The sequence below is a fragment of the Pan paniscus genome, chromosome 3, assembly GCF_029289425.2.
Source record: "Pan paniscus chromosome 3, NHGRI_mPanPan1-v2.0_pri, whole genome shotgun sequence".
Classification (NCBI taxonomy): Eukaryota; Metazoa; Chordata; class Mammalia; order Primates; family Hominidae; genus Pan; species Pan paniscus.
This window is the reverse complement of record NC_073252.2, coordinates 125,363,790-125,373,003: the sequence shown is the minus strand read 5'-3', so window position 1 is coordinate 125,373,003 and position 9,214 is coordinate 125,363,790.

Below are 9,214 nucleotides of genomic sequence, written 5' to 3'. Positions count from 1 at the left end.
AACACATTTTTATAGAACCTGACAATTAAAGCACAGAATGAAAGAAGACATCTTTGTTTATCTGTAGACCTGAGCAATGAATAATATTTTTGTTTTAATTTTTTTATTGTGCTCTTTTATAGGTTTTCATGAAAGTAAATTAATAATGTAACATCTCCACAAATTCTGTTTTAAAACTATAGCTGATAATGTTCTTACATGATAAAATATTGTCCATAAATTATTCATTTGTAGTTAAAATACAAAATAATTATACCACTTAATTTTGTTCTTCATGCTTTATGCAACCATTTAACTGTGATAAGTATAACACTGTTATTATGAAGTAGTTTAATTAGGCATCCTTATTCTGGTTAACTTAAGCAAAAAGAGGAAAAAATGAGCTACTGATATTTCACACAGACTCCAAGGAAAAGCTGAACATCTAGGCCTTGGGAAGTGCAGGAACAGGAGGCTCTGAGGTCTAGGGAGAAACTTTTCATCCCCTCTTTGCTCTGCCTAAGACACTCCTTAAGTTAAAGTCTGGGTAAGGTTGCACTCTGAGCCCATTCCTTGGTCCTGAAGAAAGTAAAATACCTTCCGTGAAATGCCAGTTTTGTGCAATACAAGAGGGGTGGTCCCCAAAAGAAAGTGAAGGGATGCTGGGCAAGAAAATAACAGATACTCACTACTTGATGTAGTCAACTCAAATATTTTCCAATGACTTTTTTCATTTGTGACAGTTATAATCACTTTCCTTAGTTTCTAAGATGACATGCACTATCTGTTAAGTCATGACAAGCTCAGATATTCACCAACATGGTTTTTGATGTTCGTTTCTTCTCTCTAAGCAAATGCTACACTAGATAGACCAGGCACTGGTGCTTATCACTGAGGTATTGGTATTTTTTTGTTCTTGGGATTGTATATTCTTGAAATGATTGCTGCCGTGTAAAGTTAAGTCAAGGCACACTGGAAAATTGCAGGCTTGGCGAGTGTCCAGGTAAATGGTATTCTTTACTGCTTCCCTATGGCCATTATTAACAGGATGACTTGAGCAGAGGCAGCAGATGCCCATGGGAATAGTGTTTTATCTTCTAGAGATAGAAGCTCTGTGTATGCATGCTCATGGACAGGGCAGAGGTATGGCTTTTGGGACAAAATATGTGTATTTGCTGCTTTGAGAATGACTTCTTCTTTCAGAGGCCAATGTGGGAGGATTGCTTGATCCAGGAGTTCGACCCAGCCTGGGAAACATAGCAAGACTCTGTCTTTACAAAAAATAAAAAATGAGCTGGGCATGGTGGTGTGCACCTGTAATTCCAGCTATTTGGGAAGCTGAGATGGGAGGATCCTTTGAACCCAGGAGTTCAAGCCTGCGGTGAGCCATGATCGCGCTGCTGCATTCTAGCCTGGATGACAGAGCAAGATCCTGTCTCAAAAAAAGAAAAAAAAAAGACTTCTATAGGTACTTTAGTTTAGAGTTAGCTAGAAAATTAGTACTAGAAATGAGGCTTGATATATGTTTCACATCTGAAAAACTCTCAGGAAATCTCTGATTTCTATCACCATTATGTATACATTACAATAATATCTGTTGTTTAGATTGGACAATATGTATTGCTACTCTTATTTTTTATTACATTTGAGACATTTTACATATTCAGATTCTGTTTTTTATAATTTACTTTTTAAATAGTTATAAAAATATCATTTAAATATATAATTTATCTTTCTGTTATTAAAACAGATATTCTAGCAAGAAACACTAGAGGGCATTCACTGCTTTGTTCAAAGACATTGGTCCACTTTATATGCAGCTGTTCATATGTGATGCAATTTGTTAATATGCTTGAGAAATTAAGTATGAAAATTTTCATTTTCTAAAATATCTCAGCATATTATTGAATACTGAAACAACAAAAACCAAAAAGTGGATAAGTAGGTCACAGGGCACAAGAATATCGAATTTTTCATACTGGAAACAAATCTTTAAATAATCTTTAATGTGACTTAATTTCCCTTAAGATAAGTCAACAAATAATACAAAATATCAAGTTTTTAGCATTTCTAGCGCACAAAAAAGCTTGATATAATTTTAGACTTACCTTTATTTTAAAAGCACCTGGAATTTAAAAACACAAATAAATTATGTAGAAGCATCAATGAGTTAAATCATTCATTTCCCAATTGTCATTTTATTATAAGATATCACTTAAATTATCCTGCTTCTATTTCCATTCTCAAGTTTTCTTATTACACTTACCTATCCTTTTGCTGTCTATTCAATTTAACTTATTTATGCATTCAATTCTCTTATTGGGCACATTCTCTATGCATTGCTTTGGGTTTGTAATTCTCAAAATACTGTGTGTATGCTACAACAAAATATGCTCAAATAATTTGTGTAAGAACAAATCCTCATGAACTATAGAGACGACAGAAAGAAGAAGTAGTTTTTTTAGCCTCAGTTTCTTTTTTGATAGGTTTACTTTATTTTATATTTTATTTATTATTATTATTGTTTTTTTTGAGACAGGGTCTCACTCTGTTGCCCAAGCTGCAGTGCAGTGGCAGGATCTCAGCCTGCTGCAACCTCTGACTCCTGGGCTCAAGCAATCCTTCCACCTCAACCTCCTGAGTAGCTGGGGCTACAGGCATGCACCACCACACCTGGCTAATTGTATTTTTAGTAGAGACAGGGTGTTGTCATGTTATTCAGGCTGGTCTTGAACTCTTAGGCTCAAGCAATCTGCCTGCCTCGAACTCTCAAGGTGCTGGGACTACAGGAGTGAGCCACGGTGCCCTGCTGATAGGTTTATTTTAGACTGGACATCTGCCTAAATATTCTTATTGGCTTAAGTTTAGACCAAACTATGTAAAATAATCTGAACAATTTTATAGATAACTTTATAAAACCACATGGCTTAACGAAAACCTAAAAAAGCAAGTGTTTTCTTAACATTTTTACCCCTAATTTTTATATTTATATGTGGAATTTTAAAAAATGCAAGTATCAGAAATATGAATCTTAGCATATCTCTCCCCTGCCTTCATGAACCCATTTTTAGATAAAATTATCTAATAAGAGTTAAGTAAATTTTGGCCCAGTGCAGTGGCTCACGCCTGTAATCCCAGCACTTTGGGAGGCTGAGGCAGGCGGATCACGAGGTCAGGAGTTTGAGACCAACCTGACCAACATGGTGAAATCCCGTCTCTACTAAAAATACAAAAATTAGCCGGGCGTGGTGGCATGCACCTATAATCCCAGCAACTTGGGAGGCTGAGGCAGGAGAATTGCTTGAACCTGGGAGGTGGAGCTTGCAGTGAGCCGAGATCACGCCACTGCACTCCAGCCTGGGCGACAGAGCGAGACTCCATCAAAAAAAAAAAAAAAAAAGTTAAGTAAATTTAAACTATATGTATGAAATCCTTTAAAAAGTATAAGTGGTGTATAAATGTAAGCAGCTGTCATTTTGGGGTTTAAATTTTGACTTTGTTATTTATCAGCTCAGTGTTTTCATCTGTAAAAATGAAAACGACAACTCATTTGATGACTTTCCTCCCTTTTTGCATCAGTACTTTCCTGAGAAATGACTATCTAGCTGATGGATTGTGTCTAGGTACTGCAGAAGGTGGGGAACCATATGAGGAGCAAGAAAGAAAAAAGCAAGGAAAAAAACCACATGAAATTTTAAAAAATTATAGAACCATAGGAATGAATTTTTCAATTGTAATGTAACACTACCAACCTAAAAAGATGATGACAGAAAAAATTGTGAAGGACTATTTACATGTTTTTTAAGTCACTGCCCTTACTGTATCTTGGTTCTCAAGATACTGTATGAGTTTTCTGTTTTACGGGTTTTTCCAACACATTTTGAAACTTTCACTGGCTTCTTCTAATCCGCACTGTTTGTGATCTGTCTCCTATGTTATGTCAGTGTGGGATTAGGAAATGCAATAATAAGTTACATTAAACATAATTAGAAAAGCAAATCTATTAGCATTCCAAAAAATATATGACTTTTGGAGTATTCTTTTTTTTTCTGTTTGTAGTTAGCTTCTTTAGTGTAAAGATAATTAGGAAGTTTCACTAATAAACTTGCCCTCTTTTGATTGTGCAATTAGCTCTGAGACAGCAAAGTTCAAATGGTGTATCTTTTTTTTTTTTGCAAACAATGACTCTGTTTTAGAGTCAGTGCTTTTGTTCAAATATTGTAGAGGTCTTTTGGTGTGGGATAAGGGTGTATTCTGGGAGGTAGCTGGTGGTGACATCAGAATCAGTAGGAGCATATATTGTTTTAAGAAGCACATTTCAGCTTTGAACAATGAGAACACTTGGACACAGGTTGGGGAACATCACACACCAGGGCCTGTCATGGGGTGGGGGAAGGGAGGAGGGATAGCATTAGGAGATATACCTAATGTAAATGATGAGTTAATGGGTGCAACACACCAGCATGGCACATGTAAACATATGTAACAAACCTGCACGTTGTGCACATGTACCCTAGAACTTAAAGTATAATAATAAAAAAAGCACATTTCATTGTATAATTACTTTGATGTGTTCTTAATCATTTTACATTGAAAGTTTGAATAACATTTAAAAAGGGCCTGAGATTTTTAGATTTATTAGAAAGAGGCAGTAGGTTTAAAAGAAGGTTGAAAGATAGAAATTATTGGGCAGCTACTTTTGGCACAAAATGATCCTTTGTTTTGCAAAAGGAAATCTTGTACTCCAAGATTCCTGGATATATAGCACATAATTTGATCTTTAAAAATTTTATTTACCCACATTTTGGAGGGACTATATTTACTTTGGAAATAGGGCACATCTAGAACTTTTTTTTTCCCCTTTAATTTTGCTAATATGCTGAGCAACTCCTAGTTCTGATAACTACCAGAGAAAGTGAGGAATTTAGGGTAACAGCATTCACCAACAGGGGAGCTTCTGTCACAGAATCCTGAGAGTCTCTGGGACCTTGAAAAAGTGAAAGAAACTTTCATGTCACCATACTCCTCGCAATCCTACAGTCCATATCTAATTGCTTCCACTGACATTTGACTGCTCCAATATTTTGTCTTCCCCTTAAGCTATCGACATTATCTGGAACCTGCCTCACCCTCAGCCTGCCTGCCTGACTCTTCACTGTCAAGAGGACTTGCTACACACAGTTTCTTTAGCTTTCTCCTTTTTTCCCTCAAAACATTCTATCTTGTAATCCCCTGATCAAAATCTCCAGAGACCCACTTGCATATTTCAAACTGAGTATGTATCCTTCAGCCTGGTATTTAGGACCCTCTATAATTGGCTGTCTCTGTATAACCTCTAATGACTTGTTTTATTCTCTACACTCAAGTCAAACTCATCAATTTGCTTTTTTTTTCTTGAAAATGTGCTACATTTTCTCAACTTTTCACATTTTCTCTTGCTGTTCTATTCACCAGGAATACTTTTTTTCATTTTCATCTGTAAAAATTCAAGCCATCTTCCAGATACATCTAGATGCCAAGTTCTTGGTTAAGCCCTCCCTGTTCTCATTTGGATGTCACATCCCTTTCCCCCCCTGAATTATGCACTCAGCTTATGCCTTTACCAGGTCTTATATTAAGACCTACCTTATATTAAAGCTATTTTATATTTTTCTTGAATTCTGTTCTTGAGGACAGAAGAGTATCTTAATCCAAGTTTTGTCTTGTTTTTTTTGAGACAATCTGGCTATGGTGCCCAGGCTGTACCACAACTCCTGGGCTCTAGTTATCCTCCCACCTCAGCCTCACAAGTAGCTGGGCCACAGAGGTGGTGTATAGTGTTATTTTTTCATGCAATGTCTAAAACAAAGCTTGACCCACGGTAAGTGATCAACAAATATTTGTTCAGGCTGGCCTGGGCAAAGCAGTGAAACCCTGTCTCTATAAAAAAACAAACAAACAAACAAACAAAAAACAAAACAAAAAAATTAGCCGGGCATGGTGGTGTACACCTGCAGTCCCAGCTACTCAAGAGATTGAGGTGGGAGAATCTCTTCAGCCTGGAAGGCAGAGGTTGCAGTGAGCCGTGATCGTGCCTCCGGCCTAGGCGACAGAGCAAGACCCTCTCTCAAAACAAAAACAAACACACACACACACACAAAACAGAAATAAAATATTTTTTGAATTATTTTCTGATAATGTGGGGTGATTTTAAAGATTGATTTTCAACATAACACAGTTCTGGAAACCATATTATAAAATAGATTGTTATAAAGTAGCTTATGTTTTGTATTGGAATGATATAATTCTCAGGGGCTTGGTATGTGCCTGATCATCAATTTTGGCATAATATTACCAACAATATGTTTTAAAAAGCGAGACTTGGCCAGGCATGGTGGCCCATGCCTGTAATCCCAGCACTTTGGGAGGCCGAGGCAGGCAGATCACCTGAGCTCAGGAGTTTGAGACCAGCCTGGCCAACATGGCAAAACTCCTTCTCTACTAAAAATACAAAAATTAGCTGGGTATGGTGGCGTGTGCCTGTAATCCCAGCTACTAAGGTGGCTGAGGCAAGAGAATCGCTTGAACCCGAGAGGCGGAGGTTGCAGTGAGCTGAGATCACACCATTGTGTGATCACGCCCATCCAGTCTGGGTGACAAGAGCGAAACTCCGTCTCAAAAAAAAAAAAAAAAGGGCAAGCCTTTAAATTCAATAACTCTCAATAGTCATTTCCTCAGACTGTAAGTATAGTGTTGATTATATAGTGTTTTGAAAGTGGGCAGAATCATACAGAATCACCTTTTCCAAACTTCCTCAGTTTATGAGATGACAAAGAGGTTGAATGACTGCTCAAGGTTTTACAGCAGGTTAGTAGCAGAACAGTGATTAAGACTCAAGTTTTCTGATCTCAGTTAAATAGCTTCTTCAGGACTTTATCATATCTCTTTAATAAAGTTCACAATATGAGTTTAAAGGTACTTTACCTATTTATTATGCCAGGTTCTATGACAATTGCCTTCAAGTGTAAATATAGCTCATAAAATATTCCTACGGACCTATTCCTAGGGTCTCTGAATGTGTCTCCTCAGAATTCATATGTTGAAACCTAGTTACCAAAGTGCTGGTATTAGGAGGTGAAGGTTTTTAGAGGTGATTGGATGAGTGCCCTTGTAAAAGAGACCCCAGAAAGCTGCCTTGCACCCTCCACCATATAACACAGTGAGAAATTGGAAGAGGGCACTTACCAGAACCCAGCCATGCTGGAACCATGATCTTGAACTTTCCAGAACTATGAGAAATAAACCTCTGTTGTTTATGAGCCATCCAGTTGATGGTATTTGTTACAGCAGTATGAATGGACTAAGACACTTACGTTGTGTTTTTCTTATCTAAATGTTATTTTAGTTTAATATAGTTGTGTATTGCTTAACAATGGGAATGCATTCTGAGCAATGCTCTAAGTGAGTTTACCATTGCATGAACATCATGGAGTGTATGTTCACAAACCTAGATGGTATAGCCTACAACATACCTAGGTTATATGGTGTAGTCTATTGCTCTTTGGCTACATACCTGTATTGAATACTTCAGGCAATTACAACCACTGTGTATGTAAACATAAAAAAGGTACAGTAAAAATATGGTATAAAAGGTAAAAATGGTACACCTGTATAGGGCATTCACTATGAATGGAGCTTGTAGGACTGGGAGTTGTTCTGAGTGAGACAGTGAGAGAGTGGTGAGTGAATGTGAGGGCTGAGGACTTTATAAACACTGTACCCTTTGGCTACACTAGATGTATAAAAAATATTTTTCTTTCTTCAAAATGAATTAACCTTCACTTACTGTAACTTTTTTTTTACTTTATATGCTTTTAAATTTTTTTAAATTTATGATCTCTTTTGTAATAACACTTAGCTTAAAACACAAACACATTGTACAGCTGTGAAAATATTTTCTTTCTTTATATTCTTGTTCCATATGTTTTTTTCTATTAACATTTTAAAATTTTTACTTTCTAAACTTTTTTGTTAAAAATGAAGACAAAAACACACACATTAGCCCAGGCCTGGACCCAAAGCGCTCCATGGCCTCTACAATATTCATGCCATCTTTCACCTTGCTAAAGACCACATGCTTGCCATCCAACCACTCTTGGCAGTGCAGATGAAAAACTGGGAACCGTTTGTGTTGGGTACAGCATTTGCCATGGACAAGATGCCAGGACCTGTATATTTTAGGATGAAGTTCTCATCAACTTCCTCTCTGTCGATGGACTTGCTACCAGTACCCCTATGGCGTGTGAAGTCACCACCCTGACACATAAACCCTGGAATAATTCTGTGAAAGCAGGGACCCTTATAACCAAATCCTTTCTCTCCAGTGCTCAGAGCACGAAAGTTTTCTGCTGTCTTCGGAACCTTGTCGGCAAACAGCTGGAAGGAGACGCAGCCCAAGGGCTCGCCGTCGACAGCGATGTGGAAGAACATGGTGGGGGTTGACCATGGCTGATAGTACGGGGCTCCTGGCGGCGGCAGCATCTGCAAAGTGTCATTTTCCAGATTTTCTATAGTAAACTATGCATTAAACTCATTCCATTGAACATTCTTTAAAAAAAAATCCAACTATGGAGAATGGTACTATCATGAATCTAGGCCTCCCGAAATATAAGCATCTTGCCCTCTCTTCTTTTATTGAAGACTTGGCGTAGAAACAGGGAGGAGTGATAATCTTTATAGTTTCTATTTGTTGTAACAAGACATCGTTGAACTCTCAGTGGCTAAGTGCAATGTAGGCTTTTTTTTTTTTCGCTCATATCACAGTCTATAGCAGGTCAGGAAGCTTTTCTGGTCAACTCTCTTCTCGGTGGTGCTTTAGGGATGTGAGCTCTTTCCTCAGTGTGGTTCTGCCATCTTGGAGTACTTACGTCCAGCCCCACAGACAGTGAAAAGAGAAAAGAGAGAGTGAGAGAGAAAGGAGAGGAAGAGAGATTGACAGACGGATTTGAAAGAGAGGTTGACAGAGACAGAGGTGGGAGAGGGAGAGACTGAAACAGAGAGAGAAAGAGAGAGAAAGAGAGAATTAGAGATTGTGCGAGAACTTTTTTTAGGACTAGATTTAGAAGTGGTATACATCTTTCTACTTTGCTTCTACTTACATTCCTTAGTCCAGAGCTAGTCACATGAGTCTACCTGTGTGTCCAAAAGGAAAATGCAAATAATTTGATGCATACATAGTATTGTTCTTGCCATGGTA